Below are 20,041 nucleotides of genomic sequence, written 5' to 3'. Positions count from 1 at the left end.
CCACAGTTTAAAAAAGCTTTACAAATGGGGCGCGTGGGTGGCTCAGTCAGTTAAGCATCTGCCTTCGGTTCAGGTCATGATCTCAGGGTCCTGGGATGGAGCCCCACTTCTGGCTCCCTGCTCAGTGGGGAGTCTATGTCCCTCTCTGTCCCTCCCCCATCCTGCTCTCACACGCATTCTCTCTTAAATAAATACAATCTTTAAAAAAAAAAAAGTTTTATAAATTAGTAGCATTGAATGATTAGGATAATTTAAATTAGGATAGTTTCATTTCAAGACTATTGCTTAGACTATTTTGAACAGTGATTCTTGATATACTAAAGTGGCTCTACTGTGGAAAGACAAACAGAACTAGTAAACCTAGGTCCTTATTCTGTTTGTAGCACTGTGTAGCTTTCTGATGATGCTTCACTTTTCTGGCCCATAGGATTCTCACGGATATATTGTAGATTGTCTTCATACTTTTTTTTTTTTTTTTTTTTTTTTTGCTTTTTAAGCTACAGAGTTCGTAATATTTCTTGGGTGAAGGCCAGTAAACAGATACTTTGAATAGCTTGGCTTTCATCTGAATACCATTTTAATAAATATATTAAAAATATAGAGCATGATAGACATGATCCTATCTTAGCAACAGAGCTAAATCATGAGATGGGTAGTCCAGAAAGGTGGAACTAAGTTTTGAAACATCTTACTACAGTGTGAATGAATAAAGACAGTAAGCTTATCAGAAACTGTAATAGTTTTCAATGTGAGCATGAACTGGATTATAATTAACCAACCTGACTGGTCCTTCTGCATTCATTTAATTCAGTAAGTATTTATAGAACTTCTTTATTCCTTGCCATGTACCCAACACTGGAGATAGAATAGTGAGAAGGATGGATATGGTTTTTGCATTCAAAGCTTACAATCTGTTGGGCAAGTCATACATTAAATAACACTGTTCCTACTTAACTGAGTAAAACATGGAAATCCGGGGTACTCTGAATAAGATAGGGTCATCAACTTAAAGATAGGGACACCTAATCTGGACAAGAGGATTTGGGACGGGCTCCCTAAGCAAGTGATGTTTATACTGAGACATGAAGGATGACAAAGTTAATCAGTCCAAGACTGAATAGGAAGTAGGATTGCAAATGTTCTAGGCAAAGGGAACAGTATAGTACATTACTCTTGAAACTCGTGGAAAGCATAGCACTTTCAAGGAACTCAAGTTGGGCCTGTCTAGTCCAGATTTAGCTAAAGAGGTGATGATGATTTTATTATAAGGCTATTTTTATGATCTTTGTCCTTTTTAATGGCTAAATATACAGGCAAAATCTGTGGAAGAGACTCCATACCCTCCACCAAATGTATTGATTTCCAGTGACAATAATAAATAACATTTACCAAGCCTTTGAGCCAGTTACAAAATGCTTGACATGCATTTTTGTATTAATCTTGACAATGACCCCATGAGGTTATGTGCAGTTGTTATCCATATCTTTCACGTGAGAAAACTGTGGTTAAAAGAGGCTAAGTGGCACATCTAGGTCTCTGGCCTATTTTGATTGTGGCAGTAGCAATTAAGAGAATTATCATGCTCTTAACCATTAAATTCTGTTTCAGGCCACTTGGATGAGAAGTATGTAGCAGCTATTACTTCTGAGTTTATCCTTAGAGCACTTAAAGCTCCCATGCCCAAACTGTGTGGTCTAGAACCAATTGTATATTCATCTCTATTTGCAATTTGGAGAGGTGGACAACTGATTACTGCCTCTATTGTTAACCTATCTTTCAGGTATCTCCAGATGTTGATTATAAAAATATCTTGCAGGGTGCCTGAGTGGCTCAGTTGGTTAAGTGTCCATCTCTTGGTTTCGGCTCAGGTCATGATCTCAGGGCATCCAGGTTCGTGTTCAGCAGAGTCTGCTTGTCCCTCTGCTCTTCCCACTGTTCTCTCTCTCTCTCTCTCAGATAATAAATAGAATCTTTAAAGAAAATATTTTGAAACTATTTGTGTACACATTGCTGAATCTGATAACCCATAAATCCTGAACATTTTGGATTTCTGTTAAGAATTATATCTAAGGGGTGCCTGGGTGGCTCAGTTGGTTAAATATCTGCCTTCAGCTCAAGTCATGATCCCAGGCTTCTGGGATTTAGCCCCACATCAGCTGCCTGCTCAGCGGGGAGCCTGCTTCCCTCTCTCAGAGCTTCTGCCCCTTCCCCTGCTTTCCCTTCCCCTGCTTTGTGCTCTCTTTCTCTTGCTCTCTCTCAAATAAACAAAAAAATAAAAAAATTAAAAAAAAAGAATTGTATTTAAAACTGAAGTTGCAGTTGTTAACAATTAGATAATTTTTATTTGGGGCATCGTTTATTTTCTATTTTTTCATGACCCAGTATGCTACATAGGAAATTAGGACTTACTCTGTTTTGTATTATTTTGATTAACATGTGTTTAAAATATTCTACAGAGAGGGAGGCAAACTGTAAGAGACTATTGACTAGAGAAAACAAATTGAAGGTTGCTGGAGGGGAGGTGGGGGGGATGGACTAAGTGGGTGATGGGAATTAAGGAGGGCACTTGTTATGATGAGCACTGGGTGTTATATGTAAGTGATGAATCCCTGAATTTTACCCCTGAAACTAGTTCTACACTGTATGTTAACTAACTTGAATTTAAATAAAATCTTGGAAGAAAATATAAATAAATAAATAAATAAAATATTTTAATGTTTAATGAGTTCTAACTTAAAATTGATATATAGGCAAATATACTATGCATTTGTTTCCCTTTCCCTTTACCCCTTACCAAACTGTTATTAAACCAGAGGTGTAGGGACACCTGGGTGGCTCAGCAGTTGAGTGTCTGTCTTTGGCTCTGGGTGTGATCCCAGAGTCCAGGATCAAGTCCCACATAGGGCTCCTTGCAGGGAGCCTGCTTCTCCCTCTGCCTATGTCTCTGCCTCTCTCTGTGTGTCTCTCATGAGTAAATAAATAAAATTTAAAAAATATAAAAATAAACTAGAGGTGTAGCTTTCAGTTGAGGAAACATGGCAGTTGAATATTATTTCTTATAAGTTAGTCATTTAATAGTATTGGTGTTCTCTATCATATATACCCTATTTAGTCTTGCTCAGTGTCACCCAGTTTAGTTGTTATACTGTTCTTGTCTGAAATATTTTTCTTTACACTACCTTGTTGAGAGCTACTCCCCTCCAGTCATCTAGTATTTTCTTACACAGTCAGCCAAGAATGCTATTTAGGGAGACTAAATATTAGGAGACTAATACACACACACACACACACACACACACTCATACACCAATCAGTTAGAAGGGAATTGGTGAGAATCCTTTGATGTTAGATACTGTAAACATCACTATAGCCTGGGAAGATGAATTAATAATGCATATTGCTGGAAGAAATCATGTTGTGTTTTCAGGGACTTAGACTCTAGTGTCAGAGCCACTGCCCGCTCATGATGCTGGAATCATGTCTTATCAGTTATATAATGCTATAACAACCAATATAATGTTGGTTTATTTTTTTTTAAAGATTTATTTATTTATTTATGATAGAGAGAGAGAGAGAGAGAGCGAGAGCGAGGCAGAGACACACAGGAGGAGGGAGAAGCAGGCTCCATGCTGGGAGCCCGATGCAGGACTCGATCCTGGGACTCCAGGATCGCGCCCTGGGCCAAAGGCAGGCGCTAAACCGCTGAGCCACCCAGGGATCCCCTATGATGTTGGTTTAATTACTGAACCCCTTTCTGGAATGTACTTGTGAGTATGTGTAGACACATACCCATTGGTGCATAGTGCCTACACATATCCACACTTACACCACAGATGTGTCTGACTCCTCATGTATGTACATTTAATTTTAAAAAGGAATCCTAGTACACCTGTTACATAATTTGCCTCCATCCCCGTTTCTTAAATTTTTGCAAGGCTTCCTATTCAGGATTTTTTCAGGTAAACTTTTTTTATTTGCCAAGTGTAACCTTTGGGTAATTTCAAGGCTAACTTTTTTTCCTCCTCCTTTTTCTTTTAAAGATCTCTGAACTTTATTTAGTTGAGTAACTTCTAGTGGCATAAGTAACAAATGATAAATTAATTGTTGAATTATGACTCAGGGTGGCCGTAGCTGATCAAGGGTGATTCTTAGGTTAAACAGAAAGGCCCAATGAATCTTAGCAGAGGAGCAATTTTTTACCTTGTCTTATAAACTAGAAAATACTGACATGGCTACAAGTTTCAGTTTTTCTTAAGATTTTATTTATTCATTTTAGAGAGAGGAGGGGGAGGGGCATAGGGAAAGGAAGAGAAACAAGCAGATTCCCCACTGATTGGGGAGCCCTGACTTGTAGGGTGTGGTCCCAGGACCCTAAGATCCTAAATTCATGATCCGAGCCCTGAGCCAAAATCAGGAGTCTGAAACTCAACTGACTGAGCCACCCAGGTACCCCCTAACCTGCCTTTTTTTAATTTAACAGTTGTTCATAAATATTCTTCCACGTCTCACCTCATCCTTCTGAATGCTTGCATAGTACTTTATTGTATGGATGAACTAATTTAAATTTACTTGATCCCTTTTGATGTGTTAGATTTTTCCCCATAGTTACAAGCATTCCTCTATACTACTGGGTTTTTCTAAAGATTTTATTTTTAAGTAATCTCTACACCCAACATGGGTCTCTAATTCACAACCCCAAGATGGAGGTGCATGGTCCACTCACTGAGCCAGCCAGGCATGTCCCAATAGTGTATTTTTTTTTATATATAAATTAAGAATAAAAATTGTAGGATAAAAAAATTACACCTGTAAGAATTTTACATTTTGTCATTGTATATTTTTACCTATCTACAATATATATTTTATCTACAGTATTTAATAGTGTCAGTTTCTCTGTAAGTTCTTTTAAATTATTGCTATGTTGATAGATGAAAAATATTTATCAACATTTTCATATATCTATCGTAAGTTTGCATCTTTTAAAATATTTTTCTTTCATATTGCAGTGGTTCTAGCCTTTCAGAATATTTGTGGTTTTCCTGAAAATTTATAACTTAAATATTCTCTTTCTATGAGTAAGTACCTCCCCCTTCTTCCATCTAATTAATTCTTATCTGTCTTGAGAAGTAGTTTAGGGATGAGAGGAGAGATTGGGTCACCTGTTGGGAACTCAACTTCTACTGCCTTCCCCATTTCTCCCAGACTCAAAGTCCGAGTCAGAGTTAGTGACCTTTTCTGTTTCTGTAAATCCTATTTAGCCATCTATCTTAGCGCTTTTAATTACAGGTTAACTTTTTTCTCTTTTTCAGAATAGCTTAAGCTCTGTGTGGTTAAGGACTGCATTTTATCCCTGACATTTAACATATGCTTGCTGAGTATTTGGTGCTTAACAGGGATGTTTATTTATTTGTTCTCTGCTTTTACAGAATTAATTTTACACCTGTTAGACCAAACAGCATTTTAAACACTGACATACATAAACTCCTAATAAGATAAAGACAGAAGAAACAACACCATCACTTTATAGTCTTCTAGAACTATTGCAGTTTAACTTTTCATATTTGACAATGTAGACAACTAGTTTTAACAGAGAACACTTAAGCAGATATGACTGCTTTCTTAGGTAAGAATTTTACAGACATTACCTATATTACGGTGGAGCTGAAGAGCATTGGTCTTCTCCAAGCTGCACGGCGGGAACCAGCAACGGTGCAGTGGAACTTGTAGCCCTTTTCATGGCCACGGCCTTGGCGGGTTGCACATGCCAGCCCTCACGTCTCCTTGTGCTTGCTGTGGACTGGTGTGGTGAGGCACTGGGTGGCAGGAGTTCCTCTGATAGCTTTACGGAGTGGACCAATGAGGATAGCCACTGAAATCTTGCCCGCGGAATCCTCACCAACCCAGTAAGAACTGGGGACTCTGAGAGTTGCATAGCGGGGTCCAGCTTGCTCCTGGGCAAGCCCGAAGGCTTCAAGCCGCCTTGAACTGGTTTACACCCCCGCTGGCAGGCCTGGGGTGGGTGGTGCCTTAGGAGCGGGCCTTGCGGGGTGGGCGGGGCCGGGAGCGTAGGAGCCCCGCCTCCCCTCCCCGCTTCCCCGCGCGCCCTGGCCGCACCCCCGAACCTCTGGCAGCTCTTGCGCGCACTTGGAAGCTCCCATCTTGGCATCGTTTTCAGCTGATGGCTGCTGTCAGCCTGGAGGGGTCAACAAGTATTGATGGAGTGATGTTTTGATTTTCAGATTTTCTTTGATTACCGTACTTCTAGTGGAAGAGGATAATGAACTTGTATCTTTAAGAGAGCCTGGGGCTATCACAAAAATTTCGTGGCCCATATAACTAAAAATAGTAATTATGAATTCTTTATTCTCTTTTGTAATGCATTGGTGTTTGTTTTATATATCAAATATTTAAAATTATTCAACTTTGAGTAAATTTACTTTCCAGGGAGATCTAGCATGTTTATCTTGTGCCTTTGAGTACTCTCCCATCGATCCTTGGTATATTGATCTCCCGCCATAAGGAAGTGAAAGGAGCTCTGTCTCTGGAACCGGACAGATTTGGGTTGGAATCTTGGCTTTGCCATTTACTGGCTGTGGGCCAATGGGCTAGTTATTTAGTCTCTTTGTAGTACTCTACAGAATGATTCATTTTATTTAGCAAGTTTATGCATAGCATATATTTACTGAATGTTTACAGTTTTCAAGGCACTGTTCTAAGTTTGTGATTGTAATGGCCATAGTGCTTATCTTTATGGAGTATTCCATGTGCCAAGGTTCTCTTATCTGTGACTGTTACACATTTGCCCTCTTTCCCTGGATCTGTGGCTAATTTCCCTTCTACTTAACAGAGCTTCAGTGACAGACAGCCAAATTTTACTAATCTGGAAGCAGGGTATGCAGACTAACCATTGTTTAAAAGAAATACTGGGGCATCCCCGGTGGCTCAGCGATTTAGCCCTGCCTTCAACCTGGGGCCTGATCCTGGAGACCAAGGATCGAGTCTGCGTTGGGCTCCTTGCAGGGAGCCTGCTTCTCCCTCTCCCTGCATCTCTGCCTCTCTCTCTGTGTCTCTCATGAATAAATAAATAAAATCCTTAAAAATAAATAAATAAAAGGAATACTGCATGTTTGAAAGAATAAGAAATGATCAGCAGAAAAATCTAAACGATCTCTCATTGACCCCTGCATGGTAACCAATAAATGCTAGCTGTATTTATCACCTTGGTAGTCAGATACTTTCTTTTTCTAGCCATCTCTTAGCTGTCAGTCATAGAGAGGGGAGAATTGAAGTCTAGGAGGGACTGATCAGCTGTAGCACTGTAATCATGGAAAGCAGAATCCTATCTCACCCTTGTACAAAATGTTCCTTTTAGCACAGGCAACTTGAGTGAGTATAATTTTTTACTCTGTGTGCTCATAAGACATTTTGATTTTTTTTATCAAATATTTGAGAGGGAGGATGCCTAGGTGGCTCAGTGGCTTTGCCTGCCTTCAGCCCAAGACGTGATCCTGGAGTCCCCGTATGAGTCCCACATCGGGCTCCCTGTGTGGAGCCTGCTCCGCTCCCTCTGCCTCTCTCTCAGTCTGTGTGTCTCTCATGAATAAATAAAAAAATATATTTTTAAAAAAATATTTGAGAAGGGAAGAATAATAGAGGAATGGAAAGATAATGCTGTTTGGGCAGTCTAGGAGTTTATTTAGATTTGACATACTTAATAGGACTCAGTCTTTCCAGTGCTAGATTTAAGTGGGATTTAACCTTTGAGCAAACTTGGGGTTCTTGGAGGCATCAGTCTGTTTGCTTTTACAGGTAGTACCCTTTTAGCCAATTTTGTCAAGCAGTTTCTATGTTTTTCTTTATCAATGTAACTGTTATTTTTATGATGTTGAGTGATTCCTGTGGAATAATAAAGATTTCTAAATATCATATATAACTTTAACCATACAGTAGGTTTGGTTAAGTTTACAGAGTCATTTTTTTACTATCTTTTGTCTAATTTATATAAATAATTTGAGATAGTCCCTCATCTTTTCTCTGTACCTCTTCTCTTGTTAATTTCTCTTCCCTTCTTCCCCAGTTAATTGAGAGTTGGCTGGGTTTTATTTTTTTCAATCCCTACATCCTATTCTCCAAATCCTTCTTCTCCTTTGACTTCTCATATGACTCTTTTTTTCCTAACCCCTTAAATTTAAAAAGAAAATTGTCCCTATGATGCATTAATGCCGACTATCCATTTGTTTTATTTTGTCCCTTCCCCCCAAATTTAAGGTGGTTTATAAAGATTCATAAACTAGCAAGAAATGCGAGCTAAAGATGTAAAATAAAATCAAGGCTTAATATAAAAATCCAATATTTGCTTTCAGTAGAGCATAAATATTTCTCTAAAGTTCATATTAGGTGGTACAAAAAAAAAAAGAAGAAACCTGGTCGATTTATGTCCATAACATTTAAAAGCAAATACACTTTTGTTTAAAGTAAAGCACAATTCCTTGACACTAAGGTCATAAGGGAATTTTTTCTTTGAGGCTCTATAAACAGGACTCCCTGGGACGCCTGGGTAGCTCAGTGGTTGAGCATCTACCTCTGGCTCAGGGCATGATCCTAGTTCTGGGATCGAGCCCCACATTCGGCTCCCTGAGAGGAGCCTGCTTCTCTATCTTTTTCTTTGCCTCTCTCTGTGTGCCTGTCATGAATAAATAAATAAAATCTTAAAAAAAAAAACAAAAACAGGACTCCCTGTTATGGAATGAGCAGTAGCCTCATTGTAGCCCACGATGGATGCACCAGCAGACTTTGGAACACCCCTGTATAGGCCACACATCAAACAGATCACCCCATGTAAAGGCATTTATGCAGTAGAGAGGTGAGAATGATTCAGAACAGAGTCTGAGCTAAAAGAGGAAAAGGTTTTGGAATATTTAGAATGATAGAGATATTCTTATATTCATATTCTTAGTCAATCTTCTATAAATATTCCCTCTCTCAACTTTTTGTTCAAGGAGTAAGTATATCTGTGTTCACATTAGTTCAGGAGTAATGGCAGTAGGAAGTTTTGTCAGAATAAATACTGAAAATACTGAACTGCACTGTTTTTTTTTAATTTTTATTTATTTATGATAGTCACAGAGAGAGAGAGAGAGGGAGAGGCAGAGATACAGGGAGAGGGAGAAGCAGGCTCCATGCACCGGGAGCCCGGCGTGGGATTTGACCGCGGGTCTCCAGGATCGCGCCCTGGGCCAAAGGCAGGCGCCAAACCGCTGCGCCACCCAGGGATCCCTGCACTGGTTTTTAAATTGTGCGTATTATTGAAGGTAGGGAGAGAAAATGGTCTTGTTCAGGAAGACTAGTTGGCTACTCACATGGCCTCTCAGGGCAGCCCTGGTGGCGCACCGGTTTAGCGCCGCCTGCAGCCCAGGGTGTGATCCTGGAGACCCTGGATCAGTCTCACGTCGGGCTCTCTGCATGGGGCCTGCTTCTCTCTCTGCCTGTGTCTCTGCCTCTCTCTCTGTGTGTCTCTCTGAATAAATAAATAAAAATCTTAAAAAAAAAAAAAAGGGTATTACTACATTGGCAGGCTCATTGGCAGGCCTGCTTCTCTGAAACTCAGTTTTGTTACCATACTTGCAGGTAATTGGGTTCAGAGGAACTGAGTCTTGCTAACCAAATACAGGATGGGACGGAAATAGAAACAATGCTTGTGCATTTGCCTGCAGTTCAGGTCATGATTCCAGGATCCTGGGATCACGCCCTTCATAGGGCTCCCTGCTCTGCTCCCTGCTCTGCTCCCTGCTCTGCAGGGAGTCTGCTCCTTTCCCTCTCCCTTTCCCCTCTGTGTGTGCACACTCTCTCTCAGAAAAGAAAAGAAAAGAAAAAAGAAAAGAAAACAGTGCTTGTTTGTGTTAACCTAACATGAGAAGTATATTTGCATGGTGGACTAGAATTGTTGGCCATTCAGCAGTATGTATTCTTGCTTTAGGAGAAGCCAAATTATAATTAGAAGAGTTGCTTAATGACTCTTCCTTAGTCAAGGCCAAGGAAATTAATTAATTATGCTGATGATCAAGACATACCTTTCCTGCCGGCTAAGGTATATTTAACCCTGAACGGTGCTGGTCACATCCTGAAAATTTTGGGAATTTTCTAGTTTTCCCTTTCCTATTCTTTTTCTTTCTTTCTTTTCTTTTTTCTTTCTTTTCTTTTCTTTTTTTTTTTTTTTTTTAAGATTTTATTCTTTTATTCATGAGAGACAGAGAGGCAGACACACAGGCAGAGGGAGAAGCAGACTCCCCATGAGGAGCCTGATAAGGCACTGGATCCCAGGACTCTGGGATCACTACCTGAGCCAAAGGCTCAATCACTGAGCCACCCAGGCGTCCCTCCCTTTCCTATTCTTAATCCAGGCACTGCCTTCTAAAAACATGGACAGAGAAAATTTAGTTAAATAGTCTGCTTAAAGGGTGTTATAAATAAGGGAAAAGGTTGATATTTGATATTTGGATTATATGTGAATCTCAACTCCCCATGTTGTTCTTGTTTGTCAAGCTGTTAAGGCATAGTGAGCTCTAGGTTATAATAAATATGTATAGCTTGCATAGTTTTCACTGCTTTGCCAGAGTAAAAGAGTATATCTAAAAGTGCTACCCATAGGCAGCAGTTTAGGTATTAATTTTAATGCATATGACAGGTGTACACATGCATAATTAACTGCTCTGGTGGCTTAATGGTTATATTTTGGCATTGTAGTCAAATTTGATACTCCCATTCCACCTTTCCCTTTTATTTTCAGTCTGGCAGGTGCTGGGAATGCTTGAAGCAGAATACGTAGCCCCTTGAACAACAATATGCTTTGAAAAGTGATCACTTTGATGCAGACACGAAAGTTTCTTGTCAGCATTAAACCAGAGTTTAGGAGCATGGAATGATTGAAATTGACATAGGTATAGGAACCAGGTAGTATTAGGACAGTTGGCTGTCTGAAAGAAGAAATTGTGTGTCAGGGTCATACCTTATGTAATACACAAAAATGAGTTCTGGAGATATTAAGGATTTGAATGTTTAAAGAAAAACTCAGAATAGCACTAGGACAACAGGAGGGATAATTTTAATTTAATTTTAGGAATGGAAAGCCTTTTTGACATGACACACAACTCATAGAATGAAAAGATTTGATAGATTTGTGTAAAATATATAAGGTTCTGCCTACCAAAAGAATGTACAGATATAAATAAGGTATGTAATATGTGGGAGAAAATATCAGTAGCCTATATGTTAGATTTAATTTTTCCTTAATGTATTAAATCCTCTTAGACATCAAAAATAAATGACAAATATCTCAATAGAAAAACGGTCAAAGGGATCCCTGGGTGGCGCAGCGGTTTGGCGCCTGCCTTTGGCCCAGGGCGCAATCCTGGAGACCTGGGATCGAATCCCACATCGGGCTCCCGGTGCATGGAGCCTGCTTCTCCCTCTGCCTGTGTCTCTGCCTCTCTCTCTCTCTGTGACTATCATAAAAAAAAACAAAACAAAAAAACAAACAAAAAAAAACGGTCAAAATGTATGAATAGGCAGTTCAGTTAGGCGTATAAGCGTTTGAACCCTGATTAAGATTCTCAGCTGCAAAAACCAGAACCTTCTTCCAGTTAGATAAAAAATGAAAGATGGGGGCAGCCTGGGGTGGCTCAGCAGTTTAGTGCCACCTTCAGCCCAGGGCCTGATCCTGGAGACCCAGGATCGAGTCCCACGTCGGGCTCTGCATGGAGCCTACTTCTCCCTCTGCCTGTGTCTCTGCCCCCCTGCCCCACCTTTCTCTGTGTGTGTCTCTCATGAATAAATAAATCTTTTAAAAAAATGAAAGATGAAGACATTGGCAGATGTGTCCTTTTGGTGGGGTAATGAGGAAATTAACATGTTAGGGGAAAGAATAGAGTTTAAGTGAATTCTGGCAATTATTTAGCAGTAATTTATGAGGTTTTTTTTAATATACTTGGTAACTTTATTGCTTTAAAGGAGGAACAAATATTTAAAATCAGGAAATAGTTAAGTAGAGAAGGGATTCCTGCCATTCCTGATTTAATATGAGGGACAACAGATGAGTGATTTGGGTTTATGCCTTGCCTGAGCTTGCGCAGTAATTGTTCATTTGTTCCAAGATAAGTGTCTCACAGATAATGGAAAGTCATCTGTTGTTCTAACTCACTTTTTCTTGTGCTCCTGCACAGACATCTCTAATAAATACTTCCTGTTATTGATGAAGGTACTGTGTTGCAGTGATTTGAAGCCTCCCCGAGTTTTCCAACATTTTGTTTATGGGAATTTTATTTGGATTCAGAACTCAACTCTGCAACTTTTTTTTTTTTTTTTTTAACTCTGCAACTTTTGAGTTAAGGGATTACATGTTTTGTAATGAAATTGTCACCCAGATAGGAGTTAACCAGCAATCCTCCTTCTCTCCTCTTTTTTCATTGGCCAGTAACCTTAGCACAGTCATCTCTCTTGTTATGACCTACTTGTCTTCTCCAGGCATGACTCCAAATGATCTTACAGAATCTTTTTTCTAGTGCCAGGTGAAATAATGAAAATATTTGTTTAGAAAGGAGTCAGAAACTGCTTTGCTTCTAGGTGCTGCTTGGTTGTGAAAGTGATATCAGCAAAGTTAATTGAGGAGATGAAGTGATGCTGTTACAAGAATTTTAAAGCAAAATTTGCTATAGGTAAATAAGTTAACAGCAAATTTTGTTGCTTGAGCTAAAAAATTAGCAAACAACTTCATTTGGTGGTATTAGCTTAAGATGGAATGGTTCTGGGTTATAAAATAGCAATTTATCAGGTTTGTTTTTAGCTCATTGCCAGTCACTGGTTTTTGTGGATTATCTCATTGAATTCCCACCTCATTGAATTCCCACCTCAACACTATGATGCACACACATATTGTTACCTATGTTTTGTAGATATGGAAACTGAATCACAGGGATGTTACATAATTTTCCAGTGTTAGCATAACTAGGAATTGATGAACTAAGACTCTGAGAACTTACCTATAAGAATCCTTCCTTACAGGCAGCCCCAGTGACTCCTCCATAACTCACTCAGAGTCTCCCTGTGTCTGTCCATGTTCTAAATCATATTGCCAGTTTTCTACTCATCCTGGCTTTAAGAATCCTGAACACTGGACCTGAGATAGCAAAAGTCCTTGTTATCTGTAAGGCTTAGTGAAGAAGGGCTGGAACAGTGTTATCATATGGTTTCTGGAGCTTTGGAATTGGCAGTATCTTTTAGGTTGGAGACTAGCATGTAAGGGAAGAGGGAGCAATTTTGTGGGTCATATATCTGGGCATGGCTTAGCTGAGTCCTCTGCTTCAATCTCTCAAAAGGTTGTAATCAAGGCATTGGCCAGAATGTGGTCTCATCTGAAGGTTCAAGTGGGAAAGGAACTGCTTTCAAGTTCACCTACAGGGTTGTTGGCTGGAGGCTGCCCTCAGTTCTTTGCCATGTGGGCTTCTCCACATCACTTCATCAGAGCAAGCACATAAGAGCTAGAGGGGTGCCTGGGTGGCTCAGTCAGTTAAGCATCTGACTGGCTCAGCTTATGATCTTGGGGTCTCTGCATTGTGCTCTCCGCTCCGTAGGGAGTCTCCTTGTCCCTTTTCCTCCCCCTCTGCTTCTCCTCCTGCTTGTACTGCCTCTCAAAATCTTAAAAAAAAAAAAAAAAAAAAAAAGCTAGAGAGTATACAGTTGACCTTTGAAAACCCTGTGGGCTAGGTGCCTAGCCCTGCCCCCTGCATAATTTTGCCTCCCCCAAAACTTAACTACTGGTAGCCTACTTATTGACTGGAAGCCTTACTGATAATATTAACAGTTGATTGACATATATTTTGTATGTATTATATGTTGTATTCTCAGAATAAAGTAAGCTAGAGAAAAGAAAATGTTCAGAAAAGCATAAGGACAAGAAAACATTTTTATAGTACTGTACCTATATTTATTGAGGAAAAATCTGCATATAGGTTGGCCTGGCCAGGACAGGAGTGATGGGCCTGGCTGGGGAATAGTAATGTTCTGGGTTCGTGGCCTTGGCTCAGCAGGGTCAGCTGCAGGGTGGTCTGAGGCAACAGTGGCCCGGAGGTACCCAGACAGCTATCCCAGCCACCTGGAGGTGTAGCACTGGCCATAGCCACTGGAAGCTTCAGCCAGCCACACAGTGAGCCGCCTCTGGGAGACCTCCAGACTGAGGTACTGCCCCATAAAGGGATTGATGCCTTGCTGGGAGGGGCCCCAGGTCTGCAGCCAACCTGATGCATAGCTGGGACAGGGAGTGGGGCACCCCTGCCCAGTCCAAACCTTGCCTCTGCTTCAGCCCAGCCTCCTGCCCACAAGACCCCAGGGTTCAGTCCCACCAGATCACCCACATGGGGTCCCCCAGGAGCTGTTGATGGTTTCCCTAGTACTCAAAGGGCAGCAGGTGTGACCCCTGTACTAATAGCCTTAGATTCAGTCATATGGAGACGAGTGGGCAGTTGTAAATAAATGGCTCGTGGTTTTTGCTGTCAACTCTTTAAAATAAACAAAACAAAATAAAATACTATGTATAAGTGGACCCACCCAGTTCAAACCCATGTTGTTCAAGGATCAACAGGAAAGGAGTATTAGAATTCACAGCCTTTGTAACCTAATCACAGAAATGATATCCTGTCCCTTTTGCACTATTCTGTTAGAAGCAAATCACTTGGTCTGGCCCTACACTCACAGGGAGGGGACAGCACGAAGGTACCAGTAGCAAGATTTGGGACTCGTTTGGGGCCATCTTAGAAATCTGCTTACTACAGGGCCTTTAATAATTTTTAGAGATGAAAAGGGGTCCTGAAATTAAAAAAAAAAAAAAAAGAGAGAACTGCTAATAGACATACTAAACTTATGGGCTATGTGTGGGAGATAATCCCTCCCTTGAAAAGGTATTTTTTTGGAGTCAGAACTTGGGCCTGTAGAGTGAAAATAAAATGAGAAAGCCTCTGATTTTTATGTACCTCATTTTCTGAAGAGAGGCATCCTAATATTACATATTTATTACATAGTCATTTTCCAGCAGCATCTTTTAGGAAATGACACAAACATAACAGGAAAAATAGCAAGGTTATAAAAGCCAAAACATCTCTGAAATTTATCATAGCTGCCAGGAGAACACAAAGCACAATTTTGTCCTAGTCATTGAAACTTCATGTCATTAGTGGGAGGAGAGAATGTAGATACTTAGGGTACCTGAGTGAGAGATGAAAAAATAGCATCTAACTAACATTTGTATTATCCTGTAGGACCTGAGAAGCTAAAATGCTTGGTTTCTCATCCAGATTTTGAAAAGATTCCACTATCCATTTTGCCACTGTTTACTTCTGTGGTCTTAATCTCTATGGGCAAAAATTTCTTGATGTAAATGGAGCCACGATGAAGAAGGTTCTGTCTATCTTCAAAGTTTCTGGGGCGCCTAGGTGGCTCAGTGGTTGAGTGTCTGCCTTTGGCTCAGGTCGTGATTGCAGGGTCCTGGGATCTAGTCACAAATCAGGCTCCCTGCATGGATCCTGTTTCTCCCTCTGACTGTGTCTCTGCCTCTCTGTCTCTCATGAATAAATAAATAAATCTGATAATAGTTTTTTTTTTAATATTTTATTTTGGAAAGAGTTGTTTGAGTAATGTGTGTATAAGTTATTTGAATAATGTGCATGTGGCAGCCCAGGTGGCTCAGCAGTTTAGTGCGCCTTCGGCTGGGGACGTGATCCTGGAGATCCAGGATCGAGTCCCATGTCGGGCTCCCTGCATGGAGCCTGCTTCTCCCTCTCCGTGTGTCTCTGCCTCTCTCTCTCTCTGTGTCTCTCATGAATAAATAAAAAAAATCTTAAAAAAAATGTGCATGTATATTCTGAATTTAGAAACATTGCAGGAATTTATGTGTGGTAATTCTTTGGAGTGTAATGCTCTTTAAGGACTCTGGTAGTTATATTTTTTAACTTGAGAGTTTAACTGTAGCATATGTTATAAATGATAGACGTTAAGTTAGTAGATTAATTTGTTTACTCTGTTCCATAAAACAGTCCTCTAAGACTAGAATAACTGATTTACTCACTGATTTTTAACATTCATTGTTACCCGTCGAGTATGATGTTAATACTGAATTATGTACATCACTTATTCTTAAACCCCCTTAACTTTAATCAGAAAAGATAGCTCCTGTCCTGGAAGAACTCCCAATTTAGCTTGGGGGAGGGGAAAACAAATGTATCACTGAAAATTACAATACCCTGTGATAAATACTGTGAGAATGTAAACCCAGTGTGCTCTGGACAAATAGAAGAGATTCACTTAACCCAGCTGTTTAGCAGGGAGGAGGGAGAGAGCGAGCCAGGGGAGACATGTCAAAGAAGACCTGGAAGGCTAGTAAAAATTAGGTGGGGTAAAAGGGGATCAGGAAAGTCCAGTACACTCTTCTGTAGTGGACTGAACACAAAAGCATCTAAATAACATTTTAAGTTCTTAGCCAGAATAGGAGCTAACATTCCATATAATGCTTATTACGGTCCAGTCACCATTCCAAGTATGTTCTATGTATGAACTCCTTTCATTTTCACAATAACACTATTATATAGGTATTCTGTTCATCCCCATTTTACAGATGAGAAAACTGAGATGCAGAAAGATATATGAACTTGTCTGGGAAATAGCATGGCTAGGAAGTTGAAGAGCTGCAGTTGAAACCCAGGCTGTCTGATTTCAGAGTTGGGGCTTTTACTATGTGAGGAATTAAACTGTGGGTTGCATTGGAGATAAACCCTTTTCAATTAACTTGTATTACTGAAGCAAATATATTATTTCTGTAAAATGAAAGCAATGGATCCCACCCATTTCTTTCTGCTTCTGGAGGAATGTTGGACATCTTTATCTTCTCCTTGCCTCCAAAAGGCTCAGTTACCAGCTCTCTTAAACCTCAGCATGAGCCAACTTTGTTTCTGCTCCCTTGCATACCAGCCTTTTGCTTCTTATCTCCAAGCTTCTTTGAACATAATGTAAACTCAACTCCCTTCCTCTGCTAAACGCCTTTAATTTCTTCCTCCACTCATTAAAATCTGGGTTCTAAAGAGAGATTCATGAGGACACTTGCTGGATTGTGGAGGACCAGCCTGCAGGACTGTGCCTTCTATTTTTAATTTTGCTAATAGTGCTTGGAAGCCCAAGGTATATGAGTGGAGAAGGCAGTCAAATGGAATCTGCGAGGACTGGGCTTTGTTGGGATATATAGCAGAAGGACAAGGAAGCCAAGGAGTAGAAAATATTGACAAGAAAGTATTAATGGACCTTGTGGTCTTTGTGGAATTGAGACAGAAATGAAGAAAGGAGTTATTAATGGTCTCAGGGGAAAGAGTTTGGGGCAGGAGGTCTGCCTGACTTACTGGATGAGTTGGAGAGTAGTTGGTCTTTCATGGGGTTGAGGGAGTGACAGATCCAGGAGTAGGGTTGGATTGAGAGAGTTTAAGATATTAGAGGAAGAAGAGTTCTAGGTGGTGATGGAGTTCAGGATCTGGCCATTGATGTGAGTGACTGAAGGAACAGTTATTAAGTGGAGGCTACTGATTCCCTCTGGTGAGGAGGGGCCTTATGTGTACAGCAGTGAACACTGATGAGCCATGAAAGAATGAATGCAGAATTTGCAAAATGCTTTTTATTTATCTCTGTCCCTTGCTAGCTGTTAAATGATAGATACTCGTTTTATTAATGGGGATGTATTTACCTTTGTAATTGACATTTTATTTTTGTTTGGATAGAATAATGCAAAGGCTTCAGTGAAAAGGAACATTATTTGTATGATCAGATTCTTGTATGTGTCTTATTTTTGGTATGTTTCCTAACATAATTTCTCATGTTAGCAGTGTTTTGACCTTATCTGTCATTCTGGACAATCTGTTCTGGCATTTTCTTTCCAGAAGTCAAAGAAGAGAAAGGATATGAGATGAAGATGTGGATGGACACTCATCTTGAGCTCAGAGTGTTTGAATTATGCTGATGATTTTGGGGAATATTCACCTGAGTCAGGTAGACAGAAAGCTGTAATCATAGCTTAGGAAATATTGTTTTCTTTTTGTTGTTTTTATTTGTAGGTTCTTACCAGAATTTGAATTATGATGTTTAAATTTTAGTAAAAACGGAAAATGATGCTTAATAGTACTTTTATTTTTGAGGATGTCACCACAAGAACATCAGAGGGAAAAATGTAATCTTATGTTTGAGAGAATTAGTTTATTGTTGTTAGCCTCTCCCTGAAAGGATACCACTTTGGGGCTAAACATTGATGTATACAAGCAACAAACAAAGTTTGTTGGTTTTCTATGAGCTTTGGCATAACTATACTTTAAGTGGACTCTGGGAGTGCCACTCCCCATGCTACCCTCTACCCCCAAAGCTGCCTTTTTAAAAAAAGTCAACAGAATGGATCAAATAGAGTCTAAAAACTGGTTTCTAGTCATCTTCTAAACAGAGGAAAACTAAATGCCTGGAATATATTACATACTTCAATTTTCTTGTGTACTAGAGTATTATTTTAAAATATGTATCTTAACACCCTGTCTTTTTATTGTAAATTATTTTATTTCTTCAAATTTTATTACCTTTCCTACTTATGTTTAGATTAGATAAAAAATGAGTACACATACCCAGTCTATTTTGCTAGGATTCTATAAAAATAAATTAATGTGTTATTTTAGTAGTTTCAGAATTGTGTTCCTCAAGAGATCAGTAAAGATTTAACCAACAATAGTTTCAGGTAATAATAGTGAGATTTCTGTGTGTGAGAAAGAGAAAGGTATTAAAAGAAAATCTCATGAGCAGACTATGAGGTTTTTAGCTTTAAAAGTAATCTTGAATTCATTTGTACCTCAGAAAATTAGGGCCAATATTTACCAATATTTCCCGGAGTATGGAGAGAAATAGAGATTAGAGAAAGAGTTTCAATTAATGTTAGTGGGAAATTTTCATTTTAATTTTCTTTCATCTTCTCTCCATATCAGGTACTAGGAAAATAGCATTTTTCCATTAAAAGATCATACTTCTTAGAAATTCTCCTGGTTTGACAGCATGAGCTTGTTGTTCTGACTATAGAGTGTTTCCTGCTTGACATAGTAGGCTTTGCAAAGTGAGTGAAGACTCCATACCATTTTTGTCATCACTGAATGTATGGTGTGACAGGCTTCATGATGTATAATGTAAAATGATTTCCTGTATTTTGTCACAATTATGAGAAAATTGATATGACATAATATTAAGCTTTTCCTGTTTCTTGATATATGGATTATTTAAGTCAAACACATTTCTTTTCTAAGGGTTGGCAGTTTTCTCCCAAGTTTTCTTATATTTTATGTCATAACAAAATCGCTTTATATGCTTCTACAAATGAAGGCCATTCTATTTGCTATTAGGATTATCTGAATAGACCTCTGGAGAGACTATATTTAGAACCAGTAGTTCAGGTTTCATGTGTTCTGTCTTTGCAAATGAGGAGAAGCACAGATGTTTGCAGTTTCTTTTAGAATATCCCTACAGAACAGCAGTCCCCACCAATTCCTCCCTGAAAGACTTGAGGAATTCAAGTGGGCTTTTCCAGAGTTCTAGCCAAACTTAATTCCTGTATGGTTTTCCGTGTTGAAGAAGCTCATGCAGGAATTGCTAATAGGAAATTTTGTGGGGGGACCCAAGATCCTCAAATCTGTTTTCAGTGTTAATTTTTTTCTCACCACGAAGGGGAACTAGCACCATAATAAACTCCATTGTTGATCATCTGAGAGCACAAATCAGATAATTATCTGTATTCTGTATAATTGCATAGTTAAGTTACAGCTTTTATTAGATTTGGTTTTTTACTTTTTGCAAACTCCACACCCAAGAATGTTCATAATTGAACCACAAGTGGCCAAATGAATAGTATTTCTGGGCAGTAAGAAAGATTTAAAAAAATTCTTTCAAAGTGTAACTGTACTTGATAGTTTCTTGCTCACACCAGCATCAAGTT

The 20,041-nt window shown here is 39.4% G+C and overlaps 1 protein-coding gene and 1 long non-coding RNA gene across 5 annotated transcripts in view; one reads left to right on the top strand and one right to left on the bottom strand.

Annotated features, from left to right (window-relative positions):
* LOC106559032 overlaps nt 1-6,014 on the bottom strand; it is a 71,910-nt gene extending 65,896 nt beyond the window's left edge. Inside the window, exon 1 of the long non-coding RNA XR_005362149.1 lies at nt 5,646-6,014. This is a non-coding gene — a long non-coding RNA (uncharacterized LOC106559032). The remainder of the gene's footprint in view (nt 1-5,645) is intronic.
* POU2F1 (POU class 2 homeobox 1) overlaps nt 1-20,041 on the top strand; it is a 186,946-nt gene that overhangs the window by 10,786 nt on the left and 156,119 nt on the right. The window contains exon 2 of one of the 4 annotated variants that reach the window (XM_038542649.1): nt 17,964-18,072. The exons of the other annotated variants lie outside the window; for them this stretch is intronic. The gene's annotated coding sequence lies outside the window, so the exon portion shown is untranslated. The remainder of the gene's footprint in view (nt 1-17,963; nt 18,073-20,041) is intronic. 4 annotated transcript variants of the gene reach the window in all.

Source organism: Canis lupus, chromosome 7 (genome assembly GCF_011100685.1).
Source record: "Canis lupus familiaris isolate Mischka breed German Shepherd chromosome 7, alternate assembly UU_Cfam_GSD_1.0, whole genome shotgun sequence".
NCBI lineage: Eukaryota > Metazoa > Chordata > Mammalia > Carnivora > Canidae > Canis > Canis lupus.
The sequence above is the reverse complement of the archived record's forward strand: the minus strand, read 5'-3'. Positions and strand labels throughout refer to the sequence as shown.